The sequence below is a fragment of the Bactrocera oleae genome, chromosome 3 (assembly GCF_042242935.1).
Source record: "Bactrocera oleae isolate idBacOlea1 chromosome 3, idBacOlea1, whole genome shotgun sequence".
Taxonomy (NCBI): Eukaryota; Metazoa; Arthropoda; class Insecta; order Diptera; family Tephritidae; genus Bactrocera; species Bactrocera oleae.
This window is the reverse complement of record NC_091537.1, coordinates 68,517,636-68,545,561: the sequence shown is the minus strand read 5'-3', so window position 1 is coordinate 68,545,561 and position 27,926 is coordinate 68,517,636. Positions and strand designations below refer to the sequence as shown.

The 27,926-nt window shown below is 35.3% G+C and overlaps 1 protein-coding gene and 1 pseudogene across 2 annotated transcripts in view; one reads left to right on the top strand and one right to left on the bottom strand.

Annotated features, from left to right (window-relative positions):
- LOC106617689 (uncharacterized) overlaps positions 1-26,738 on the top strand; it is a 54,896-nt gene extending 28,158 nt beyond the window's left edge. Inside the window, exon 6 of one of the 2 annotated variants that reach the window (XM_070106788.1) lies at positions 26,531-26,738. The gene's annotated coding sequence lies outside the window, so the exon portion shown is untranslated. Of the gene's footprint in view, positions 1-4,354; positions 4,671-26,530 lie in introns of those variants that run through there. The other variant, XM_070106787.1, reaches the window with a different exon arrangement.
- On the bottom strand, positions 7,123-7,936 carry LOC118682673 (uncharacterized; annotated as a pseudogene).
- Positions 26,739-27,926: the final 1,188 nt, after the last annotated feature.

Genomic DNA, 27,926 nt, shown 5'->3' with positions numbered 1-27,926 from the left:
TTAGTTTATTGACGATCGTAGGTACGCCATTCATATAAGTTAAGTTTTTTATTTATTTAATGGTTTTTTAAAAATAGCGGACTTGCGTCCGCGGTCTTTATTATTTTGATGTTATTTGAAGACTAAATATAATTCATTTCTTAATAGCGTCATCAATTGGTTGGTTTCGGTTCAAGTTACTGACCGATGGTGACAATTGGCTCACACGGTCAGTGAACTGCTGTGTTAACTTATATAATATTTTATGGTTTTATTAGTAATACCACTTTAGATGATTTGATCTAGTTCTGCACGGAGAGTATTTAAGTGGAGTTGCTGAGCCTGCGTTAAACTAGGCTTAAATTTGATATCAGAGTTATCAGCTGGTTGCGACTTCAGGATAGCCGCAATTTTATCAATGTCGTCTTGGCGACGGTCAGCGTCAACTGGTTTTACAGATTCCGGGACGTTTAGTATCACTACCTTGGATTCTCGCTTATCACGCTCATTAATTTCAGAGATAACACTATTAGGATCATCAGGGAAGTACTTAAGAGATGTAAGTTTGTTTTCAACATCTGTCAATCTCTTATGAAATTTCTTTTGCTCCTGGGCAAAGCTTTTATTTTGCTCAGAGAGAGTGATACTTTGTTCAATATTCTTAATTTATTTTGTAAAAGGAAATAAGTATTTGTTGATGGACATTGCGTGTGAATTATTGTCCTCATCAAACTCAGCGTCACCTTCTATAATGCTAACCTCAAAAACACAGTCAGCACATTTCCAGCTAGTTGAGCCTTTTCTTCCGAACTCAGCTAGGTAAACATTAAACTTCGAGTCACTTAACTTACTACACATTTTGTGATAACAATTTTTACAGTCACAGCAACCGATACAACTAGAATTAGCTTAGCACAACTTTCCGCTATATTCCGCTTACCACAGAAAGTTATATATGTAAGTAATTCAGTTTCACAATTTAAAATTAATTTTAATTTTAATTTAATTAATATTTTTCAATTAATATATTTTTCCACACAAAAAGTGTTTTTTCAAATTTCTGTTTTAATTTCACAATTAAATTTCAATTCTATCTTTTTATCATTTCTTTTATGAAAATTTTAATCTAAGCTTGTTTCACAATCCAATTTCATAATTCATTTCGCAATTAAAATTACTTTAATTAATTTCTATTAACATTTTGTACTTTTTTACATCAAAAGTATTTACCAAATTTTTGTTTTCTCCAATAATTTATGAGCACTTTACTTACAGTACTTCAAAATATCCCATATTTCCTGTTATAGCTAAATGTTGATCCAATAGGTTTTGATTATTTGTTGAATTCGGGTGGTTCTGCCTCCTTTAAAACAAATATAAGTCCTCTCCGCTTCCCGTTTTTTTTGCGTTGTCCTTTGGTTTTTATTAGCCCCACGTTGGGCGCCAGTAATGAGTTCGTGGGTATTATTTTATTAAACTCACTTTATTAATATAAATTAAATAATATCGTTTATTCAATTCACTTTACTAATATAAATTAATATATGTTGGTGAGCTTTAGCTGCACCCGTCCAGCTCTAATTAGAGACGAAAAACTTAAAACTAAGCTTATCATTAATGAAGAGTCGGTCACCGTTGGCGTACGTGACTGCTTAAAGGTGTTAGGTTGCAGTTACGTTCCCAGCGGACGAGCTGCAGACGCTGACGTTTGATAATTTTCCGGTCAGCGTGAGAAAGCTTCTTTGCTGACTCAGGCCACGCGCGAACTTTATGGTTGTAGAGGTGCTCGTGTTAACTTGTATACTGTTTTATCAACGTTCAGAGTTAGTTGATGATATCTTAGGCAATATTAGATAATCTTATATTCATCTTGGTTTTAACATTTTCCCAGTGTTTCTCAGTACATAAAATAGCAGTGCCGTCCGCATATGAAATTATTGATCCTCTTTCTACATATTTAAATATATCATTAATATACAATACAAAAAATAGTGGACCTAGGATTGTACCTTGAGGCACACCTATTTTTAAATATTTATCGCTACTTACACTATCTCTATATCTAGTTACTTGAGTTCTTTCAATCAGATAATCTTTTATTAAGTCAAGTGCTATCCCTCTTATACCACACTTTTCTAATTTAACTAGTAGTATCTTGTGGTTCACTGTGTCGAAGGCTTTACCTAGGTCTAGGAAAGCTATGGCAATTTTATTATCTTTATAAGAATTTTCATATATGTAATTAGTAATATAAGAGTGAGCATCTGATGTACTTTTGTTCTTTAGGAAACTTTAGCTTATCTGAGAAAATATTGCACTTCTCCATGAAATCGTATATTCTTTTATGTATCAGCTATTCAAACAATTTACCCATTTTAGTTATCAAACAGATCGGTCTGTAGTTACTTGGGTTATCCTTTTTACCTGCTTTTAAAATTGGTACTATCAGCGCTGATTTCAGAGCTTTTGCCCAAATTCCTTTAGAAATGCATACATATATTAAAAATATATTCGAGAGGCTGGCTAACCCAGTGATCTAAGTTTTTTATTATCTTAGTATTAATCTCATCTCTTCGACTCGCTTTGTCTTTCATTTTATTTATAGCTTTTAAGATTTCATTCTCAGTTATCGGTTGTATAAAGATCCATTTACTATTATGTGGAATGCCATTTGACGCATTGTTTATTCTATTTTTATCTAACCCTATATTATTAGCTAATTTGATGCCTACTTCACTAAAAAGTTCATTCAATGTATTTGCAATATCTTTTGTAGTCATTTATCGTTTACATTTAGACATTCAATTTTAGTTTCAGTTTTTTCATTTCTACCTAAATTTATATTTAAGTATTGCCATAGTTTTTTGCTATTATGTATATTTGAACTTATTATATTTTTTTCATATTTTATTTTAGCACATTTGATGACTTTGTTTAGCACTTTACAATATTGATTATATTCTTTTTTAGTATTTACGTTATTCTTATCTAACTTTCATATATTATATAAAGTTTTTTTTTTATTACAAGATATAATGATTCCCTTAGTTATCCAGTTATTTCTTGGAATATCGTCATTCTTTTTATTCTTGCCGCTAGTTTTTAATTTAGCTTTTTTGTTAAATTCTTTATTTCATGTATCAATGTTTCCAAGGCTTGATTTGGATCCTGTATTTCTAATATATTTGTCAAATCAGTACTATGACTCAGTGTATTTAGTTTTTTATAATCTGTCCAATCTATTGATATCAGGATTGGATAATTGGATTCTCATTATCGAGTGAAAGATCAGGCCGCTCACTGCAGCCAAGGAAATTGCAGATGTAGCCACATTTGCTATCTTAACTTACATATATATATACTGTGAGCTTTAATAGCATTGAGCTGTACCAATCTTTACAGACATCATCTAACATTAATCTTAGCATTTCAATCTTTTCAGTGTCTGTATATAAATCCAAGCGAAGACACTCTATTAAAAAAACTCAACCATTGTGAAACATTTGTTGTTGTTTTTGAAAATTTTTCAATTGAGAATTTATCAACCAGTTTTAATTTAACAAAATCTACTTCTCTTATGAGCACCCTGACGGTTCCTCAATGTACCATTTAAGTTTTATTTCATAAATTTTAATTTTGATTTAAATTGTAATAACGATGAAGATTCCAAATTTTCAACACTAGTTAATTACTATAACTTTCGCACTAATCACTTGAAAGTACAAACTTTTCCTTGAAATTTTTTTTTCGATGCACTCTTACTCAAGTCAAAACGTAAATGACTATAAAGCTCATACACAAGTGGCGACTAAACTAAGAGTTAACGGATATATCAAAGCAACATGTCACGTGGTGTAATATTTAAAAGTGCATGTTTATACATGGAAATTTCCATTGATTCCTGGAGGAACCGCCTGGTGTTTAAGGGTTAATACGCGTGTCTGCTTCGTTTATCATATATGGGAAAACAGTCAAAAACTTATTCACAAACTGTGGCTTGTTTTGTTGTACTGTACAAATTAAAATATGTATTATAAACTACACTAAATTTAACGACGTTTCGCTTGTTGGGTTATACTACAACAACGCGACAATGTTGTTCGGTGTGTAGTGTAAGAAAAAAATAAAATATATTTTTCCACAAACAAAAAAATATACGTTCACGTTGATAATACAATTTTATTTTATTTTTTATTTCACTTGGGATCATTCATATTTTTATTTAGTACATCTTTCAGGTATACGAGTTTAAGTACATGTTACACGTATTACATTTAGTATCACTTTATACACATACATATATACTTATGTATAATATATAACATAACTGTTTAAATGACTATAAACTCCCCTTCCAACTACACCGCTTCTTCAGGGTAAATAATGTCACACCCTAATACAACACACCACACGTTGGAACACAACACGCACTCACAACATAAACGACCACACTGCACACGATGTCAGCACAGAAGTTACCACCATACACGATGACACCCCACACAATCAACAAAAAGAGGGATTGGATCTTCAATTCAACACATTCGAAATAATTCCGTTCTCTTTGCGCAACGTAAATGTATGAAATCGCTGTCTCTGCTACCAACCGTCAAAACTTTCTGAGTTTAAAATCGTAGTATTAATTTTTATCAAAAAAGTGTTAAACCAATAAAAAACTTGTGAAACATTCAATAAAAAAAAATAAAGAATATTTCAATTTAAACCTTAAAAAGGCGTTTGTGAAAGAAACGGGAAGTAATAATGTCAATGTTGAGTGCTAACATAATAGCATAATTAGTCATGGTCCTTCGAGCCGGATGTTACGGGCTGGTCGTCCGGGATGTGTGTTGTGGCTGGAGTTGGTCTCAGCTGGGTTGCCTCTTTGGCTAGCTTGGCTCTTAGGCGTGGAAGTGCACTCAGGGGTACTATCCCGTGATTCTTGGTGTTGACTGCTTGACCAGTGGTCATTAACCGTTTGTTCACCGAAGTCATCTCCTCGAACTGCTTTTGCGTTGGCGGGATGTGCGCTAGTTCGTCTACGTCTGGGAGAGATGTGCTTGCGGTCGTTAGGCTGGCTGAGACCGGTGAAGGCGAGTATTGCCAGGACAAGCAGCCCACATAGCCATAGGATAGGGTTGCGTATGAGCTTAGCTGTTGGTGTCCGCTGCCATAGCGAGACACCCAGTCCGCGGACTTCTGATAACCAATGAGTGGTACTGTCGTGTTGCCTACTATGGTTAGTGGAGATGCTAGCCATATTCTGGTGTTGCCGGCGGATTCTTTGTTGGGGAAAGGAATACTCGTCGGTTGAGCTACCCGACGAGTATGCTCTGACTGAGGAGCAGACGGTGCTTCGGCTTCTATCATAATACATATACTTCTTTAAAATATTGCTAAATTCGATGTGAATAGACTCTATATGAGGACGCTCGGTATTTCTCAGTTGTATCGTTTGTGATCGCTATGGGCACCGGGTAGCTTACCTACCAGCAGGAGTTGTCTCTTCTACAATCTAGAGCACAATTTGTTATGTGTCGATTTTTTCGACATAATACCCATTTCAAAATCAAGATTCCATCCTACACGTACAGGTAAATATGGATCTACCACTACTGCATTATCATGCATACCGCGCCCTCGGCTACTCCAATTGCAGTACGCCGTGATACCTGGGACATTTACAGCATATCTGTACTACTAAGCAAAATATTCGCCTAGGGGGCCCAGGATGTTTAAATGACTTGGGGGGTCCCATAGTATTAAATACTTTCAATAGCGCTCTCTTACTTTCACGCCAATTTAATGATTTTACGTTCTCTACCATGCCAAATTTGGAAAATAAATCAATACAAGTCAATTCATTGCTCCACTTTCAAAAGTCTATAACATATTTATCGTATCTTCCATCTTTGCAGTTTTGCATTTGGTTCCTTCAAATTATGCAACCATTGAAGTGGTCTATGATTGCTGTTGATAGTAAATTTCCTACATTATGGTCTGAAGTATTTAGTGGCCCAAACCATAGCTAACAGCTCTTTTTCTGTGGTAGAGTAGTGAAGCTCATGCTCATTCAGAGTGCGACTCGCAAAGCAAATAGGGTGACTTTGTTGGGTTAACACTGCACCCAAGGTGACGTTAGAAGCGTCTGTAGTTAGCGTAAATGGCTTTTCGTAATTAATCGTAATCGTACACTAATATAGGATCTTCAGTTATCAAAATTTTAATGTTATCAACGACATTTAAATAGTCTTTGTCTTGAGCGTTTACCATATTACCTTTTTTCAAACAGTTTGTTAGCGGTTTGGTAATTTTTGCAAAGTTTTTAATGAATTTGCGATAAAAACCCGCCAGATCCAAAAACTGTTTGATCTCTTTTTCCGTTTGAGGCACAGGATAATCTAAACTTGCCTTAATTTTTTTCGGGTTTGGCTTTATGCCTGATGGGGTTACTATGTGCCCCAAAACCTCTGTTTCATGTTTTGAAAACTCACACTTGATAAGCTTAACTTTAAGATTAGCATCAGACAGTCTTTGGAAAACTTTATCGAGCGATTCGATATGCTCCTGAAGTGACGTGCTGAACACCACAATATCGTCTAGATACACCATACAATTTTTATCAGTTAACCCTTCCAATACTGTGTTCATCAGCCTTTGGAATGTGTCTGGGGAATTTTTCAGCCCAAATGGCATACGCAAGAACTCGTAATGCCCTCCTTGCGTAGAAAATGCGGTTTTCTTTCTGTAAGCTGGGTCCAACTCGAACTGGTAGAAACCCTGCGCCAAATCCAAAGTGGAGAAGTGCATACATTTACCTAGCTTGTCCAAGATTTCATCCATTTCTCTTTCCCTGATTGATCCGGTTTCTTAGGCACAACCCATAGCGGTGCAAAATACGGAGAATCGTTATGGCAAATAATCTTCTGCTCAAGCATTTCTGCTATTTGCCTGTCTACTTCCGCCTTGTGCACTTCCGTTATACACACAGAATTTTAAATTACTGTACTTTGTCTAGAACAACTTTACCTGTTGCCGTTTTTAGAATAATTGGTTTTACTTTTGTAACTTCATTACTTAATATATATATTAAACTTACCGATGAACCCGTATCTATTAAAAATTTGATTTCTTTATTATTTAGTGTCAATTTAATCCAGGGTAGTCCTCCGAGGCTTCTAATTGAAAATTTGAAGCATCCTGATCCATTGGCTCAGGTTGACCATATCTTCGTATTCTTGATTAATTTGAGCCAACAGGATGATATACTTGTGTTTGTAATGAACTTGTTTGCAGGGCATTGCCTGGGGTATATGTAATCGGACCATTGAATGAGTGGGTACAATGATTTTGTTGACTGGGTTGGCTAACATTCACCTGTCTGGATTGATTTTAGCCTAAATTAGTATTGTTAGATGGTACTCCCTGTGTATGAAAGTTGTTGTTATTTACAGGTAGACAAACATGATATTTATCAAATCCACTTTTATGGGTTAGTTTTAACATCTCTTTTATATTTACAATCATAAGCATCATTTTCTTTTAAAATTTCAACTGCAGGCTTTACGTAAGTGGCTAAGTTTGCATTTATCAATGCAGTTAATTGGTTTGGCAATTCTGTTTTAAGAGTCTTGATACTTATGTTATGATACTTATGATGTTTTAGTTGCCTATTTTCATTTTTTCATTTAATACAATCTTTAATTCTACAAATTGCGTTATTTATTTCTTCACAAAGAATGCGTACGCTACCTTTAAATTTTATATTACTAACTTGTAAAATAAGAGTCGAAATTGGAGTGTGTTCTCCAAACTCATCAACTAAAAGTTCTCTTAGCGTGGACCAATCTGACGGCTGCTCCCTTCTTATGACGTCCAAAGCTGCTCCTCGTAAAGTTCGTAATATGCAGTTGAAATAAAATGCTCACTCAGCCGGTTGCGTTGGTGTAACCACAGGCATTATGGAATCAATGCTATCGACATACAGTGCTAAGTAATTAGCATCACCATCAAAAGGCTGAATTAATTTAATATTTTGCATCACAAGCTCTCTTATTTGTTATGCTTTTTTTTTCTTTTCGCTTATTTTATTTCAATGAAATTTTATCGAGTAATAATTAGTTTAATTTCATACGTAAAATATGGACCTCCTTCCGCTTGTTTCAACTTTCAATCGCATGCTCGGAAACCAGTAATAAATGCTTTATTTACTAAGGGTTTGCTCAACTGATAAGTGGTCCATCTTTTCGTGCATTAGTCATAAGATATTGTCCTCCATATCGCAGGGTACGTATAGAGCTAATTCCTCTGTGGGATCGTTTTTATAAACGAGTCCATCTTTTAATTCATAGCCTTTGATGTCCTCGTTTTCCAAATGAGTCCGTACTGCGTCGATATTTTTGTTTCGCTCCTGAGCGACTTGTAGTTGAAACTCAATGTCATCCATATTTATTGATCTGTTTTATTATGATTATGCTCTGCACGCTTTGCCCATGTGTGCATATTTAAAACTTAGCAGTGCATTGACTCCTCTTTCGTTGTCGCCGTGATAGCATCTTGACAAGTCACTGTTGTGCAGTGTTACCAACTATTCAAAAACTTTCCCCCTAAAGTAATTTTAAAACCCACTAAATTTAAACCAAAACCCCGACTACAATCCAAATCTTTATCTCTTAAAATTAATACAACAAATATCTTGAATTATTTATTTAAACATATTAAATAAATCAGCTCTATGATAATGGAAAAATTATTTATAATATTTATTTAATTATATGAGTTATTCAGTTATATTAGAATTTATTATACTGATTAATCAGTAAATTTACCAAGCTTAATATTTTAATCTGTAGGAATAAATAAAATCAATAAAATATTTCAGAAAATTAAGAATAAGTTAGCATTTATTATCTGAATAATGAAATTATACAATAATAATACTTTGGTAAATACATTATTTTAGCATAAAAAAATAAATTATTAAGAATAGAAAAATTAATCTTTAAAGATTAATTGTATTTATATTGCTGAGTCATTTAAAACTGAGAATACATCATCGACTGCCTTTTGTTCTTCTTCAGACTGAGATTGTTTGATGTCATACATTTTAACATTAAATAATTTTAACATCTCAGGAGATGGATTAAAATTTACGCATAAACCGTAATTATTTTATAAACTAAGCCGAACCATCATCAAATTTTGTAGTAAATCTAACGACAATTTATTTGATTATGATTTAAAAAAAAAATGAGAAAAGCTTTGTACGGTAAGCGTAAAATAGTGTCATGCAACTCAGATGTTGCGTAATTTTCTTTCGCATTAAAAAAAAATAGAGTTTCAATTCTTCCCACTGACAAAGAATGGTTTCAATAGCATCAAATCTTGCAAGCTAATGAGTATCACTTAAACCTTGGACTTTTTTTTGTCTTGCGACTGTCATTCATCACTTCATACAAATCTTTGTATTGGTCTACACGCTTAGGACTGTTAGAGAAGTAATTATGAATTTCACGGACAAAATGCTCAAGTCGGTTTGGTAACACGGCAGCTGACTTTTCTGCGCATAAATGAAGTGAATGACAAACACATTTCATCATTATCAAGTCACTCAATTCAGATTTAAAAAGAGCAAAAACGGAGTTATGTTTTCCAGCCATAACACTCGCACCATCTACTCCAATACCAACCATATTATGTATCTTTAAATTATCTGCTTCTAGCTGAGACTTAATTGCGGAATACAAAGATTTTGCGTCACAATCAACAATTTTGATTAAACGGTAAAAACATGTGACAACTTTTCTTTTCTTAAGCGAGAAAAAACGCAACATAATACACAGCGTTTTTTGAGTTCAGTCAGTGCTTTCATCAACAATAATAAAATAAGGAGAGTCCAACATCCAAAAACATTTTTTATAAGCATAGTACATTTAGTTCTGTGTAGTTTTAACTTTGATAACGTATCGGATGAAGGATCTAATTGCGGCAATATGTTAACCATATCATCTACGGTTTTAATAGAGCAATGTTCCGCAATAAATGCAGCAATTTTCAATTCAACAGTTATGGTTTTTTCTGTAAAGCGTGGTTTGAACGTGCCATCTAATTTTTTGTTCCGAGTGCTGATTTTTCTCTTAGAACAAAATTCAAATGTTTGGTAGTCTTGCCGTGATCAACTAAATCACTCTTATGGCTTTGGAGTAGTTTTTTACTATAAAAAAATAAGCAGCAAAAATTTTATCCCTAAAAATATCCCCAATAAATTTCACCCGCCGTTGTGGTAGTCCAGCTAATCCTGTTAATGGCCGGCGGAGTGCCAGCTGCTTAAAATTGTCATATGCCCCTGCGGATGCCATTATTTCCTCAAAATCACGTAAGAAGTGTCGAACGGAGTATGCTATGTCGTCCCCATTGAATTTGGGGAGCGCATGCTCTATGTCACCAAAGTCTAGGCGATGTTTGCCTCTCCTAAGATCGCGGCATTCGAGCTCGTCGATCTGCTTCATCAGCGTTAAGTTTTCCAGCCTTTTGTGTTTGGGCTGCCACCTCTTCATTCAGGTTGGTAAGCAGCGACGTCGGTGGTTACGGCATGAGCAGCAATATCGGCAGTATTGCTAGCAGCAGTACAAGCGGCAGTGTTGACACGGCAGTGTCAGGGATTAATGTCTGATCGGCAAAGGTAGCGGTAACAGTATGGGCGGCGGCATCAGAGGTGACGGCACTAGGAGTAATATTAATGCCATGTGCGGCGGTGTCATCAGTGGCGTTCTTAGCAGTAAACGTGTTGCTATCGTCTTGGTTGGACAGGCTCATTCCACTGCCTGCAACAGGATGTAGAAGTATGCGTATTTACTGCGTGGCGGCTGACGTTGGATAGTCCACTCTTGCTTCGGTTAGCATATTGGCCAAATCTTGCCTTGGGTTAGCCATAACCGTGCCATGAACGTCGTGCTTATATTGAACTGCTGGTAAATCCCACACCTGAGCTTTAAATTTGAATATTTTCGTGTTACTTAAATCGAATTGTCGCGGATTAGAAGGGTGACAATTTTATGCACGTTGTTTGTTTTGTATTGTATTTTTCCTTTAACTTCTTTCGCAAGTAATGTTGTAATTATAAATACATATATACTTATAATCCTAGGTTCATGTTACATCGGTTTACAATTAACGTTTACAATCAGTTAATTGAATGATTATGCTACCTCACAGTAAAAACAAATTATGTGTTTTTACACTTTTACTAATCATTTTATTATAATTTAGCATATTGAAGTAACAAAATCTACTTCTCTTATGAGCACCTGACGGTTCCTCAATGTACCATTTAAGTTTTATTTCATAAATTTTAATTTTGATTTAAATTGTAATAACGATGAAGATTCCAAATTTTCAACACTAGTTAATTACTATAACTTTCGCACTAATCACTTGAAAGTACAAACTTTTCCTTGAAATTTTTTTTTCGATGCACTCTTACTCAAGTCAAAACGTAAATGACTATAAAGCTCATACACAAGTGGCGACTAAACTAAGAGTTAACGGATATATCAAAGCAACATGTCACGTGGTGTATTATTTAAAAGTGCATGTTTATACATGCAAATTTCCATTGATTCCTGGAGGAACCGCCTGGTGTTTAAGGGTTAATACGCGTGTCTGCTTCGTTTATCATATATGGGAAAACAGTCAAAAACTTATTCACAAACTGTGGCTTGTTTTGTTGTACTGTACAAATTAAAATATGTATTGTAAACTACACTAAATTTAACGACGTTTCGCTTGTTGGGTTATACTACAACAACGCGACAATGTTGTTCGGTGTGTAGTGTAAGAAAAAAAATAAAATTTATTTTTCCACAAACAAAAGAAATATACGTTCACGTTGATAATACAATTTTATTTTATTTTTTATTTCACTTGGGATCATTCATATTTTTATTTAGTACATCTTTCAGGTACACGAGTTTAAATACATGTTACACGTATTACATTTAGTATCACTTTATACACATACATATATACTTATGTATAATATATAACATAACTGTTGAAATGACTATAAACTCCCCTTCCAACTACACCGCTTCTTCAGGGTAAATAATGTCACACCCTAATACAATATACCACACCTTGGAACACAACACGCACTCACAACATAAACTACTACACTGCACACGATGTCAGCACAGAAGTTACCACCATACACGATGACACCCCACACAATCAACAAAAAGAGGGATTGGATCTTCAATTCAACACATTCGAAATAATTCCGATCTCTTTGCGCAACGTAAATGTATGAAATCGCTATCTCCGCTACCAACCGTCAAAACTTTCTGAGTTTAAAATCGTAGTATTAATTTTTATCAAAAAAGTGTTAAACCAATAAAAAACTTGTGAAACATTCAATAAAAAAAAATAAAGAATATTTCAATTTAAACCTTAAAAAGGCGTTTGTGAAAGAAACGGGAAGTAATAATGTCAATGTTGAGTGCTGACATTATAGCATAATTAGTCAATAACAAATATTTGTTCTTCTTCTGGCTTATGTGCTAAAATATATTATCACATATTAAATATGCAAATTAACTTCCCTACATAAGGAAGGATTAGAAAATATAATTTATTCGCGAACGTGATTCTGGTTAATACGTAGTTTATTTTTGTTTGAATAAAAAAACGACGGAAAGGTACCGTTCTGTGCGGCTTACCGTCTAGTTTATTATTGATTTTTCTACATTTTGCTTAATTTACTTGGAACCGTTTTGCAGAATCTACGTTTCTCAACATCGACGACTCGGCATATTCCTACCGACTGCACCAATTACGTATTTGATTCTTGTTAATACGTAGTTTAATTTTCTTTGAATAAAAGAACTAGGGAAACGTACCAATGTGTGCGGCTTACCGTCTAGTTTATTATTGATTTTTCTACCCATTAAAAAATTACATTTTGCCTACTTTACTTGGAGCCGTATTAATCGCATCTCAAGGGTGAATATACTCTTCGGATCGGAGTTTGGTCTGATTCAACCTGAAGATTGTTAATCTCTCCGTTTCAATTTTAACATACATGTCAACAACATACTTGTGATACAAAGGCCGACATTTCAATATGTGATTGCCTTCATTTTCCCGAATAATTAGGCGGTATGAATAATATAGTGACAGATATTATGTCCTTAGCTAAACTAATATTTCAATTACCTGTAATGAAATTATTATCTTGATTGAGAAATCATAGCCATCTTCACCTTGCCAAAATATAATGGGATATTGCAGTACATCATATGAGCGGTGTGTTTCCTTTATACGTTGTAATCGATTATTCCGACGATGTAAAACATTATCATGGGAATCCAAGTGTTTTCCAACTACAACGATGGCAACTTCATCAATAGTTGGTGCATTAAAACGTCTTGCATGTTAGCCAACAGGTGTTTTATCAGCTCTGATTACAATTTTGTGATTATCAGATGACATCAAATCCGGTGCAGTTTTAAACAATATAATCAATTCATGTGTTCATGAAATAAAGTTTGTAATTTTTCTACAATAGACCTCTTTACTGAATTGTTATGTGAACAACGCAGTTAAATTTCTTGTGGTGAATTGCCCATGAAATAAATTTGCAAGAATTTGTAGTTGCTATCTGAGTTTGTACCAAATATATATAATATTTGTTCCTAAAAAGTATATTTGTCTTCTAATTGGATCACCAAATAATAATTAATATGCTTAGGTACCTCAATATGTAATAATTGGCTGTAACTAAAATCTATCATCAAATAATTTAATTGGGTTTCCAAATAATAAAAGGGTCGCTTAAACTGAATCACCAAATAGTATGATGACTTATTAATATATTTCTTCGGAATTAGGGAATTGAAGTTTAGTGACACATCTTAACTTAGGTAATAGAAAATTTTGTTTGCGAAAATAATTATGATTAACTGCTATAATACATACCTTAAATGTAGGCATAAAAATTATCATCATCACCACCGTTTAACGCTCTAATGAATGTACGTCTTTGTCCCTAAATATTATTATTAGTCATAATCCTTATGAATTTCTCACTTAGGTCAAGACAAGCAATTTTGTCTATACCTTTTGGTAAAATGTCGGTATATTTTCATGGCGCTGGGCCAAAATGGTCATTTGTTATTCGAGGGTACCCATGTCGCTTTTATCCATTCGAGTGGAATATTGTACGACTCCAATGCGGTGCCGGCATCACCAACTATTTTATGTCTAATCGTGTAATATGGCAAAGTATTAAGGGGTGTTCTTGACCCCATCGTATGCCTTAAAAATCCTGTCAATGCACTTCCTCCAAAAGTTAAATCTTCCTAGTCGTCCTGCAAATTCCCTAAGGAATTTTACCCTGGCTGGAATTTTGTCCAGTTCATTTATATTCTGTGCGTTCAGCGTAATGCTGTAGTCAGTTCCGTTGAACACGGTTACATTCTGTGAGTTTATTCGTTGAAGCACCTGTCTGAATATAGTGGTTACTAACGTGGAATTAGGGATGGTAGGAATATTTGAGGGATGCGGGATTTAACTATAATCTTTCCTCATCTGATTTAGTTGCTCAATTAGTTCTTCAGAAGTGTATGGCATATTGCTTATTAACATATTTACAAATGGTAGAGATTTGAAATTATTTATCTGGTTTATTTTCCCTCTTTTTTATAATAGTAATTATCTTTTATCGCTTGCAATTATTTTTTCTTCAACTTCTTCGATTTCAATTTCTTTTGTATTTTAACAGTAATTTTTTTAAATTGTTTGTAAATAATAAACATTTAAAATATTTATTACATTAATCGTGTCCAGCTTCCCATTGGATGGTGTCCCACGTTTCGGCTTCGTCCTTTTTCCTTCTGGTACTGAGGTACCTCGACGTACAAAATTGATTTATTCACTTCCGTAGCCTTACTTTTAGGCTTTATGCGTTTGTTTGTTGTTTTTTTAATTTTGTTTGTGCACTCGTGTTGCCTTACTTTTTGATTTTCGGGCTTTTTTACTACCTTCGCGCGAGACACAGAATTGAAAGACGAGCTTAAGGTTTACCGTGTTTATTCCATTAATTGAATCTTAAGACTAACTTCCTACGAGCTAATATTGTATGCTTATTCCTAAATTTAATGTTGCATGCAACATATGCAATTGGGCATATTTTGTGTGTTCTGATAAATGTTTTGTGTTTGTAAGTAAGTGTATATGCTTATTGCAGTGTCGGAATGTAAACTTTTAGTTAAATTTGATGCCTGAGATATGTGTATATACAAGGTGCGTTCCAAAGTAAAGAGATTTTTATTCAAAATAGTCTCCTTCTGCTTTACGAGTGTTTTAGCTCGTTGCCCGGTACGGCCGCCAGTATGCCGGTGCAAGCCTTTTGAATGGCCTCCACGTCCGGATCTATGTTTGTTTTTTGAGTTCCATATAAGATTTAAAGATTACAATAAATTCACTGACCTTGGGCTTCCTATAGTTTTGTACTGTACGTGTCGCAATTTTGACGATTTGGCTGGTGTCATATTTCATTACTTTGCATCATATGATACTTTTTGAATGTGTGGCGTGCTTACTTGTATATGCCGCTCAAGCATTATCACTAAAGATATGCCACTTAGGCGTTATTTATCTGCTCATTGGTATGTTAAGTGGATACTGCAGGACAACAGCCGGTCATTGTATCAGATATGTTATATGCTGACATTGTGTGTAGCTGCCGGTCATTGTGTTTATTCTAGAGTTGCTGTAACGGAGGTAAATATTTCCGCAACATTCTTTCTAACGCATTCAACAGCTGAGTGTAAAAAATAGTTAAATTTAATAATCACCGGTTAATTACCCAACAACGCTATCAGAGATTTCTGTTAAGGTTTCTGTGAGTTTCTTAAGATCTAATTGACAATTCTAACTGAAACTCTTATATACGTATGATTGTTCATCCCTTTCTTACGCATTCTGCTTATGAGTTATACAGTGTGTTTACTGTACCTAAATCTCCGCCCTAGGAAATAACGCACCCAACAGATTCTCCGCACACACATATAGACCTGACACCAAGGGTCTTTACTATTTTCCCCTAAAAAATTTCTCCACTCCTCTTCTTTCATTTCAACCTTGTACTCCCTAATCGCACCTAAGCTGTGGACAATTTGAATGAAATTATGATCACTCAATCCCCACCCTCCCTTAATCTCCCACCCAACATGAAACACTCTATTTGCTGCCTCGTTCATCAAAGTCCCATCAATGTCACTAACACCCCTAGGCCCATTAAACGTATACCACTCGCTCGACTCGTTTAAAATGTGAGGACTATTAGCCACCATCTATTTACTTAATACCACGCCTCGACTGTGGCTTTGATATCCAGACGTATGTTGGGATACCTTACTAATTCACATCGAAGACGTGGTATTCGCACCCAACCCAAGGATAGGAGGACAACCACTTGCAAGTAGTAGTGCTTTATCCATATAACCCAGATAGGTCTCTAGGGGCTCATCAAATTAACAATAAAGACAAGCAACAAGTATTCTACCAAATACCAAATAGAAACACACACTCAAAACTGAGATGAATCCACAATTACACAGTCATAGTTGGGTTCTTTCACAACGATTGCAGCATCAACCCTAAGGTCCAAAAAGACCCTGAAACCTCCAGGTAGACCCCGCACCCACACGATTGGGGGCACATGATTGGGACCACGAAGATGCGCATTATCGGTTATGACCGTCATCAAGAGTGCCTCGTATTTCGAGGCAAGCTCCATTTGCCCCTTCGTAGTTCCCACATCAAAGTTCTTGCCGCCAAAAATTAATCCACTTAACTCCCTGATGATGCTCTTTACAGCCGCAATGTGGCTCATTGCACCACCTTCAACAAGAAGAGCGCCCTTAGCAACTTCCCGGTTGTCACACTTGTTCACGTTGGGCTTACCCATGTTGGGACAACCGCTAATTTTCTTCGCACCCTCATTGGCGCACACAACACCCACTTCCCCCCTCTTATCTTCACCACCCTGAGCAACACTCAACTTAAAGTCACCCCCTTTGCCATTAGCAACTTTACCAGAACCAACACCCATCTTCATAACACCCGACTTATCTACAGGATGAACAACCACTGTTTCTGCTGTCATACTACTACTACTTTCACTGGAGTCAGTGAAGCACATAAAATCCGCCGATTTCACTAAGGGTGGGGAGTTCAACCGAACCATTCTACGCAGCGGTGACCTATCAAGAGGTTCCGCCCTATTCTCCCCCGATGACGATTCTACAGTCACTTTTGCAGGCGAGAATTTTATCCCTCCTCCTCCGTGGGGGAGCCATTGCTACCGTAGATCCCCTACCAGGCAGGCTGAAATGCTGCCAAAAACACTGGCGCAGAAGTTCCTGTTCAGGCAAGTTCTGTAAAACGCTGCGCTAAACCCGCTCAACAGCAGTTACCACCCCAGCGGTCGATTAACGCGTTCTCGCAAGGACACCACTCACAACTCCAGCCAAAGGCGTGGAAAAGGTCACTCAATTAACCGCCGGACAGACCATGCACCGTGGGATAAAAGTCAACAACTATGACCTTAATTTACACTAGAGTCAGCGCCTCCAATACTGGGACAACCGCCGGCACCTTATGAGCAATACTGCCCAAATAACCCTAAAAACAGTAGCAACTGAACACCAAGACTCTCAACACAGCACTCCTAAATGGGCAATCTAGTCAGCAGAAATACCAACACTACGGCACAATCACTAAGCCTATGCAAGAGCCAACCAACAAAAGATATATGAACGCAAAAACCACCCCACAAACAAACACAAAGCATAAAAACAAAAACTCTTGCACACAGCAGGCGTTGTATGCGTATACAAAGCCCGCTACGAATTCACAAAAAATGTTCAAGTATAAAAATTCTTGAACACCAGCAAAACTACTCCTCAATACACTTGCTCATCAGCAGGCGTAGCAAACGTATACCCAAGCCAACTAAACAAAGCATTATTTATAAGCTGCTCCATTAAGTTGTAGTTGTACTTGTGAAACCCGGAAAGAATCCATATGCTATGAAATTATCTAAAAATTCTTCGCTTATATTATCTCATTTCAATATATTAATGTTAAAATCACCAATTATAAAATAATTTTTAACATTTTTTTTAATTAATTTTTCAGATTTAATATAAATTCTGGATAGTTGAGATCGTGAGATCTGTACAAAGATGATATTTCTAATGCACTATTGTTAATTAGGTTTATTATTGTGTTCAGAATTTTTAATCTTCCTAGTTCTATAATTTTTGTCGTTTGACTTATATTTTTTTTAACATATATTACAACATCATCCGATTTGTTTATTCTACTTTGGTTGTAATATATTATACATATGTCATAACCATTTGGTTTATAACATTGACAATATTCTAATTTCCAGGATTCGGCACAAACTATAACACACGGTTTGACACTGAGTCTCCTTAGTAAAATTTGTAATTTTTCAAAATTCGCATTTAAACTTCTAATATTAATATAAATACAAATGTTGTCTTTGGTATTTAAATGATAATTAAGAGTCAGTCTCTAAGTCATTGTATGCTACAGCTTGTTGTACAATTTCATTTTGAATTTCGTCTACAATATTATTAATCATGTCGGTTACGAGTTGATGGTCTATTATACAAGTTATTCAGTGCCTTTCCTATGGCAGTCTATCACATCAGGTCTCACTCTGTAGTCGGTATTGTCAATATACTTATCAATTCTCCTTTTGAATATCTTACACTTCTCATAATCAGTTGCTTCATGGTCTGTTTGAAGATTTGTACTATATTTGTTATTGCTATACTCACAGTTCATGCACTTAACCTCTGTACTTTTGCATTCTCTAGTTGTATGATTTCCAGCACACCTCAGACACGTGGCTATGTTTCTGCACTTTTGTCCTTTATGTGTTAGCATACCACAGTTATAGCATGGTTTTATGCCTATATAATCATATGCTCTACACTTTTGATTTCCAATATATTATTTGTTTTCATTATCTCTAATTGTCTTATATACTTCAGCAGGTGCCTCAATCAAAACTTAGAGTTTACAATTTCAACAGTTTTTTTTACACTGTGATTATCACGTACACTTACTATTATTTCATTTTTATCTGTCTTTTCATAAACTTTATTTGTTTGTATCATTTTTTGACATATTAGGCATTCTGCTACTTTTTGTTTTAATTCTTTTAATGTTCCTTTCTCATTTGTTTTCTTTATCGTTGTTTTGTGTGCTATTTTTGGTTTTAAGATATTTCCTGTAGTAACTTCAGCAAAAGTATTAGCATTGAGATTTCTAATTTCACTTTTTTTCTCTTTATTGAGTAATTCCTTTAATAGATTATTTTTATCTTCTAATTCTAGATTCAATATTTTTAGTAGATCTACTTCCATTTATAAAGTTTCTATTTCTGCCTTTTCAAAAACTCTTTCATTGTGAACTGTTCCATCTAGATTAGGGGTTCCCAAACTTATAAGTAACGCGCCTCCCTACTGCTTAAAATGAATATTTCCAAACCCCCCCCCCCCCTTGGTCCCAGCAAGTAGCAGCATGTGGGCTCGTCGAGCAATTGTAAAATAAAATAAGAGTAATAAAGTTCAAAAATATATTTTTAGGTGTTTTACCATAAAAATACTGTTTTTACACATTTGTAAACACTTTACATATGAAGAGTCAATGTGACGGATGAGCTTGCATATTTTTGACAATGTTTCCAATTCTGGGTGAAATAGAAGAAAGTGCGCAAGATAGATCACTAGCAATATCTAGTTTGCTTCTGTACTTTTTTTTTTATTGCTACAACTGCTGAAAACGCTTTTTCGCACAAATAAGTGCTTGAAAAAGGTAAAAACAATTTTAGTGCTTGCTCTGCTGTGCTGGGCAGAGTTTGAGATTGCTTTGAGATATTTAACCCAGAATTGTGCCTTCTCTATCTTCTCAAAATCATATTGGGCAGCAGAATCATTTTTTAATTCCAAAGTTTGCTCTTGTATAGTATCTGGCAGCAAGTCTATGTCGACGTGAAAAGGGTCGGTCGCTAATCGATAAATAATATTATTGCACGAGTCGGGAAAGTAGCGCTTAAATTCGTCAGTGAGGTGCTGCAAATGGTTTGATATTTTATTCTTGGTATCAGTTTCGTTCAAAATCTCCTTAAAGATTGCTTCTTCTGTGATCGCAAAAAGTTTAGGAAAGCAGGAATAGTTGGACGCCAAAATTTTGCGCTTCCACAGTTGCAACTTCTCAGTATATGCCGTGATAGCATCCCGATGATAAATTATGTTCGAATCTCCGCCTTGTAATTTCAAATTCAAAGTGTTCAATGCATCGAAAATATTTGATAGATAAGCAAATATTACTTGGACCCATGGTTTCTTAAATTCCAAAAATAATTCACTTTGTTTTTGAATTTCTAAAAATTGAATTACTTCATCTCGCAGTTCAAATAATCTTGAAAACATATTTCCTTTTGAGAGCCAGCGCACTTCTGTATGAAATAACAATGTCTTGGGTTCTGTGCCCAAATCTTCACAGAGAGTAAAAGCCACGTGTTTAATGCACTCTTTTTAACATAATTTACAATTTCAAAAAAAGCCACGTGTTTAATGCACTCTTTTTAACATAATTTACAATTTTAATGCATAATTTTAAGACTTCATATAGTTCATTTGAAAGTGTTTTAGCTGCCAAGGCTTGACGGTGTATAAAACGGTGAATTGTAATTACGTTGGGATTTTTTTCTTTGACCAACTGTATGAATCCTGAACGAGATCCAAGCATTGCCGGAGCGCCGTCTGTGCATACACCTATCAACTTTTTCCATGACAGTTCATGTTTATCAAAGAACTCAGAGACTGCCGTCATTATATCAATTGCTTTCGAAGTTGTCGTTAATTCTGTTGAAAATAGCAACTCATCTTTGATTGTTTCGTTTTGTATGTATCGAACAAAAACTAGCAGTTGACAACATTGCGCAACATCCGTACTCTCATCCAACTGTATTGCAAAAAAACTTGATTCTCTCACGGCTTCCAATACCTGATTTTTAATATCTATAGATTCTAGATCCATATCTTCATGATTTTCCTGCCTTAAATTATTATTTTAAGTTACTTGTTGTTCCAGAAGTGTTAACTGCTGTTGCTGTTCATTTATATCTGTCTCTCTTCCTTTAATTATATCTTCTTGTTCATTTATTTTCTTTTCAAGACTTTATCTTTTGGACATAAAATTGTTCTCTTTTCAAAATTTCAATTTGTGCTTGGTACTTTATTTGTGCTGTTATATTTCTCTCTTCTTGGTTAGGTCTACCTCTTTCTGTTCCTTGCAAACTCCTAGACAGTCATTTATAAGAATTCCGTATTTTCTTCTGACAAAGTCATTATAATGATACACTGATTCACAGATAACACAAACCACCGATTCAAACTTAGTGTCATCATGGCACTTATAAAATTTACCGCGGGCCGATCTGGAGGCTTTTTCCCCGACGCGGACATTTTGGCCATCGTCGTTTGTTTTTTAAATAAGAATCACCAGTGATTACGAAAACCTTGCTTTATTGTATTGTATTTTAAATTAATTTTTTTATTAAAATTTTTATTTTTTTATTTTTTATTTCCAATTCAATTTTATTATTTTCCGTTTTGCGCCCGCATTCGCACCTTAAAATGTTATTGGATGCGCGCCTTTTTATGTATCTTTTATAATCCTTTTAATATCACAACTTCAAATCTTAATTAGCAAAAGCGACTGGTTTTCTAGATGGTTTACAAAGCAAATTGCAAATTGTTTGGTTGATTATGGAGTAATTGCACATGTACAGTGTTGCCTTTTACCACATTTGCATAACTTCCTTGAACAACGTTATGCTTAATATTACCAAGTTTTAAATTTGGGACAGTGATTTCAATAATTTCTCTACGAGGAATATTTTGCATTTGGTTACAACGTGCTTGAATTCCAACAGATAATTTTGAATTCAAGTCTTTATATACGGGGCAATCACACAGTGTGATTCCCTCTACAATTACTCGATTTTTTCATTAAATCCTCTGTCTTAAGGGTAAATTTAAACGAAGGATGTAGATCACCGTATACTACGCAAATACTGCGTTGGTTAGTGCATTGAGAAGATATTTTAAATTGTAAGTCGGATGTGTTTCGTTTGTCTTAAGCTAGTTAGCAATTGGCATCATCAAAATTTTGAACATTGGTTGTAGTACTTTATTTCGATTGAGAATATTTACAACCGTTTTAGTATCGCTTCCTTAATTTCATTAAAGTCTACAAAAAACTTTATACCGTTAATAAAAACAACTAGACCCTTAGAAGTCTTCAGTTGATATGCATCACTAATTCAATAAAAATAGTGATTTGATTCTGATTTTTATGTTTGCACCTACCTACGACGATAACATAGTCAACGCGAGGGGCGCAATCCGCATACGTGCGGAATTAGCCGAGTCAAAAAGGCAAGAGAGTTTTTTAAGTTTTGAGATCTAAAACTGTTCAGTTACAGAACATCTAAAATATTATAAAAAAGTTGGAGAGGCCATCGAAAACACCCTGCTTTCACACTATATTTGCGTGCCATCTGGTCCGCGACATCGACACCAAACTTTGTTTTATTATAAAATGTAATAGTTTCTGGAACACATTTTCTATTGTTTTCTATCTATATATTTCTATGCTTGGTGCTTAGAAGAAGGACTTTTGCTTTAGGTTTACTTTTATACACAGTAAGTGTGCAGTCTTCTGATTTAAATAAATTTGATGAAAATAATGGCATCTCGTCCTTTCTTTCTTTCGCTGGTTTTGGTAGTTCTCTCTTGTTCGAGTGGGTGGTCCCAATCAAGGTTGTCTTTAGTTCAAGCAATTTTTTGGCCAGTGGAATGCTTGTAAAAAAATTATCGGTAGTGATATTTCTTCCTCGATGTAAATACGGTCCGGATAATTACACGTTACAAACTGGCCCAACGAATTTGAGCATCGAGTGTCATCTATTCCCATGTAAGGGAAACCATTCAAAATATATTTTGATTTACCGTCAACCGCTAACCAAAACTTAATACCAAATTTATGCGGCTTATTTGGCATGTATTGTGTAAATCTGCAACGGGCTTTAGTTGGAAACAGTTGTTCATCCACTGTGATATTTTGATGTGGTTTATTACAAGCCTGGCTGTTGCTTATAAATCTGTTCCATAGTTCAGAAATCAGTGCAAATTTATCGGCTTGTAACCTTTCGGATCGTTCGGTTCGTTTATCAAAACGTATAAATCTCAAAATTTGGATAAATCTATCTCTGGTCATTGTGTCTCGGAAAAAAGAAGGACCCCATTTTTTGGACCACAGATAAGATACTTTCAATGATCTTACTTCGTAAGTGCCCCGGCATATAGTATTACCAGAAAACTATTTAATTCGGAAACTGTAATATTCAAGTCGTTCTTCAAAACTCGACGTTCCTCGGTTTCGGTGCAATCTTTTATGTATTCGGAGGACACCTCAGAACAATCCTCATTGATGTTGTTAATTTTGGTCAATTTCTTATTATATCTCGTGTTTTTACTCATGATTGCTAGAAAAGGGTAATCAGTGAAAGTAAAAAATACCTTGCCCAAATTCAATTACCCTATTGTAAACTGTTCTTACAATAAGCGGCTCACTACAATAACCAAAACTTTTGCACACTGTCTTCGAAAAATGTTCTTACAACTGTCCTGCAGCAGCTATACTGAAGACCGGGTCGTTCCTTAAAGATATTTTCAGAGATTATCGCAGCCTAACGTCTATTGAGCTATTGAGATAATGAGTATGGGGTCTTAGACCTTTCTTTCAGTCTTATATTTGCTATTGGAGATAAAATTTTACAAGCGAAGCAAATATATAAGGATTGTTTACGTAATCAGCTAACCCATCAATTTGACGGGTCCCGTAGAGATAGGTATACCACATATGAATCTCAAAAAGTAGAAGGTTTAGAAGGAGGAAATTTTGTGTATAAATTCTTTAGAAGAAATGATGAAAGTTTGAATTCCGTCAAATAGACGGGTCCCGTAAACCTGGTGTTAGTAATATTGAATATTCTTCCAAAACTTGATTCATCGCCTTCAAGGTTTAACTGATTTTTGATATGATGCACACAATTTAAAAATTGAAGAAAAAATTTGTTTCGTTGCCAAATAACTTTAAATGTAAAGATCGAATTTTCAAACTCACTCAACAAAGCTTATTTTTTATTCATACAAATTCATAGCACTCTGAAATTTTACTCGAAGTTATTGTTTGTTTTTATTAATACGACCTATTGTCTGAGCCTCCATTTCGAGAGCTCTTTATAATTTAATTTATCACTTAAAACTACGAACACTTAAAATTTAAATTTCTGTTCTAACAAGTGAATAAATTCACAACTTTAAATTATGTTATTGGGTGTATGCATTAATTCGTGAGAGAGGGAAGTGGCAATTTCGACTTAGACGACTGGGAACGGCCCGGACAGCCAAAAGAATTTCAAGACGAAGAATTGGAGACATTGCTTGACGCAGATGCATGCCAGACGCAAGAAGAACTTGCAAAAGTATTAGGAGTTGATCAAGCAACCGTTTCCAGACGATTAAAATCATTAGGATTCATCCAGAAGCTTGGAAATTGGGAGCCAAGAGACGTCGAACGTCGATTCTGCATGTCGGAAATGTTGCTTCAACGCCACCAAAAGAAGTAATTTTTGCATCGGATTGTCACTGGCGATGAAAAATGGATTCATTATGATAACCCAAAGCGCAAAAGATCGTATGTGAAGCCTGGCCAACCATCGACATCCACGGCAAAGCCGTATATCCATGGTGCCAAGGTTATGCTATGTATTTGGTGGGACCACAAGGGTGTGCTCTATTATGAGCTTTTGAAATCGGGTCAGACGATCAATGGGGACCTCCACCGAAAACAATTGATTTGTTTGAAAAAGTCCATCACGGAAAAACGACCAGAATATGCGACCAGACACAAATCAATAATTTTTCATCATGACAACGCTCGGCCACATGTTGCAAGGCCAGTTAAAACTATTTGGAAAACTGTGGGTGGGAAGTTTTACCTCACCCGCCTTATAGCCCAGACATAGCACCTTCCGATTACCACTTGTTCAGATTAATGCAGAATGCCCTCACCGGAGTACGCTTCACTTCAGAACAGGGTATCAGAAATTGGCTCGATTCTCTCTTGACCTCAAAGCCGGAGAAGTTCTTTTGGGATGGGATCCAAAAACTGCCAGAAAGATGGGCAATCATCGTAGCTTCCGATGGGCAATACTTTGAACATTAAATGTATAACAATTTTTTCACAATAAAATCTTAATTTTCAGAAAAAAACCGCACGAATTAATGAATACACCCATTATAGTATAAGTAATTGTAATTTAAATGATATGATGCTTAATACAAAATTGACCTGGTAATGCCTCAGTCAATCAGCCACTCGAACCAGTTGCAACTTGTGAGTCAGCCTTGTGGTTTACGATTAACGTTCGCTGCTGTCGCAATCACCGACTCTGCTGCGCTATTGCGGGGCAATCGGTTCAATGTACAACTCGTTCGCCAATACCAACCAACCGCAAGCTGTTCGTTGCCAACTTGTTGATGACGCTCAACGATCGTTGTCTCTTGCGTCAAGTCTTAGAAGTGCCTTTCCAAATACCTTTAAAGAAAAAATATTGTATAATGTATCAACATATTTTTTGTAATGACTAGCAATAAGTCCTACCACCATCGCTTTGGCCGACGTAACTTCCAATACCGACCGATGTGAAGGTGTACTTGGCGTCGCAAGTTGCCATCAGTACAATACTGTTCATTTACATTCTCTGGTTAAAGTACATGGAGCCAGAGTGCTTTATACATGTTATCGCAATATGCTTGCCATCTGTCGCTCCCACACTGGAAAGCCCACTAAACTGGGTTCACTCAGATATATGGGTGCCAATGTGTTCCACATATCTTCGCTGGTCTCAAGTATAATAACGCGAAAGGTCGCAATGACTTCAGCTATAAATCATATAATTTCCAGGTCACCCTTGTATGGACGAAAAGCTTCTCCTCATCCTGGTGCTTCATTTTTAAAAAATGTACTCTGTTATGCAACGAGTCGAATGAAAAATTTCCATATTTATTCGTTTCCGTTAAAGCTAAACCAAATGCGATCCTACCGCCCTGGTCCTAAATACCTTTTTCTCAAGGTAGTATATATATAGTAGTATTATCGCCTATCATGAGCGAGTTAGAATTATATTCACTATTTAAAAATAAAAAATATTTTTTTCTATTTTGAGCACTAGCGTTGTCCTTTTTATTGATAGCAAATTATAAATGTCCTATATTTAGTTTGCTTATATTTTTACCTCTATGTAAGTTAATTAAAATACACGACTCGTTTGGTCAGTGGTCTAATTTATTCTGCCTGGTGCTTCTCCATTATTCAGCTCATCATGCTCAGCTTCATTGCATTACCGTATTGTCGTTTTCAAGGTCTTAGTTGCAATAATTGTTAATGAGTGAACCGATTTCCAAAAGTCCTCATTACGGTTGACACCAGTGGGATCGGTTAGTGACTCAATGTTACACCACAGTGTGGTTGCTGCTTAGGTGAGTGATAATATTCCAACGCATTAAATAACCAAAACAGGTTTTATGCTAAATTAATTTATAATGCACTTAACTGTTTTTAACGAATTAAAAATGCACTTAACCGTTTCGGTTGAATTTCAAATTGAGTCTGCTTTTATTTTACATATATATTCTTAACTTAACCTACGCTGTTGATTGCTGCTGTCGCCAAATATGCTGCTGCGGATGACTACGTGACTTTTTTTGTAAACCAAATGCAGGTGTTCCTTTAATGTGTCAGCTATTTTGGTGGGAAACAGAATTTAATGCAAAGAAGTTGCATTCCTTAACTTGTTATAGTATACAAATATGCAAAATATGGAAACAAACATATATATATAAGCACTATAAGTAAAAATATGCAAATATACATACATGCAATACAAGTGAAAACATGTAGAATTTTTTTTACAATTTGTTAAAATATACAAAGTAATAAGATTTAATGAACATACGCACCTGTTGCTTCCAGCTCCTTTGCTATAACAACCCAAGCTGCTATTTTCTTCTCCGGCAGTCTGTAGCCCGCGTAATTTTTTTGTATAACACTTCGTTGTTTCGCACCAACTCCACTAGTCGTCAATATAAAAATGATATACATTAAATAAATTATATTACCTTATTTCAATTATAATTGGTAAGCTTACTCTTCCTAATTATGATTTCTTCGGCTTCGCTTTTAAAAAAAATAATGCCAAATTGTTATTGCTTCCAACATGGAAATCACGAAAAAGTTGGATATTGGCTGCACTGTTTTGACATATGTTACGCGAATTATATCTTCTTGGGATTTGTATAGCGAATATTATTATTATCGAACCCATCTATCCTTCTTTTCCAAATTTTGCCACCCTAGAAAATTTGCCGCCCTGGGTACCAGGGCCAATCCATCAATGTGAAAACAATTAATTAGGGACAACACGTCTTTTTTTATTAAACGACACTTTTAGAACTGAAGCTTAGATTATATCTAATTGAAACGTAAGGTTGGCAGCGCGGTAATGTGATTGTCATCGTAAACGTAGCTAACGCTTAGCATGCGAGTTTTGGAATAAATGACCGAATAGTTTGATATCAAATTTTATTCTCATGTGCTCGTGATATATATCTTTGCACGTAAGTATATATCTTTCAATAAACTGAATTATTATTTTTTGTTACTAGCTCGTGCGGAATCCTCTTTACTGCTGTTAATTTGTCGCCTTCGTGCAA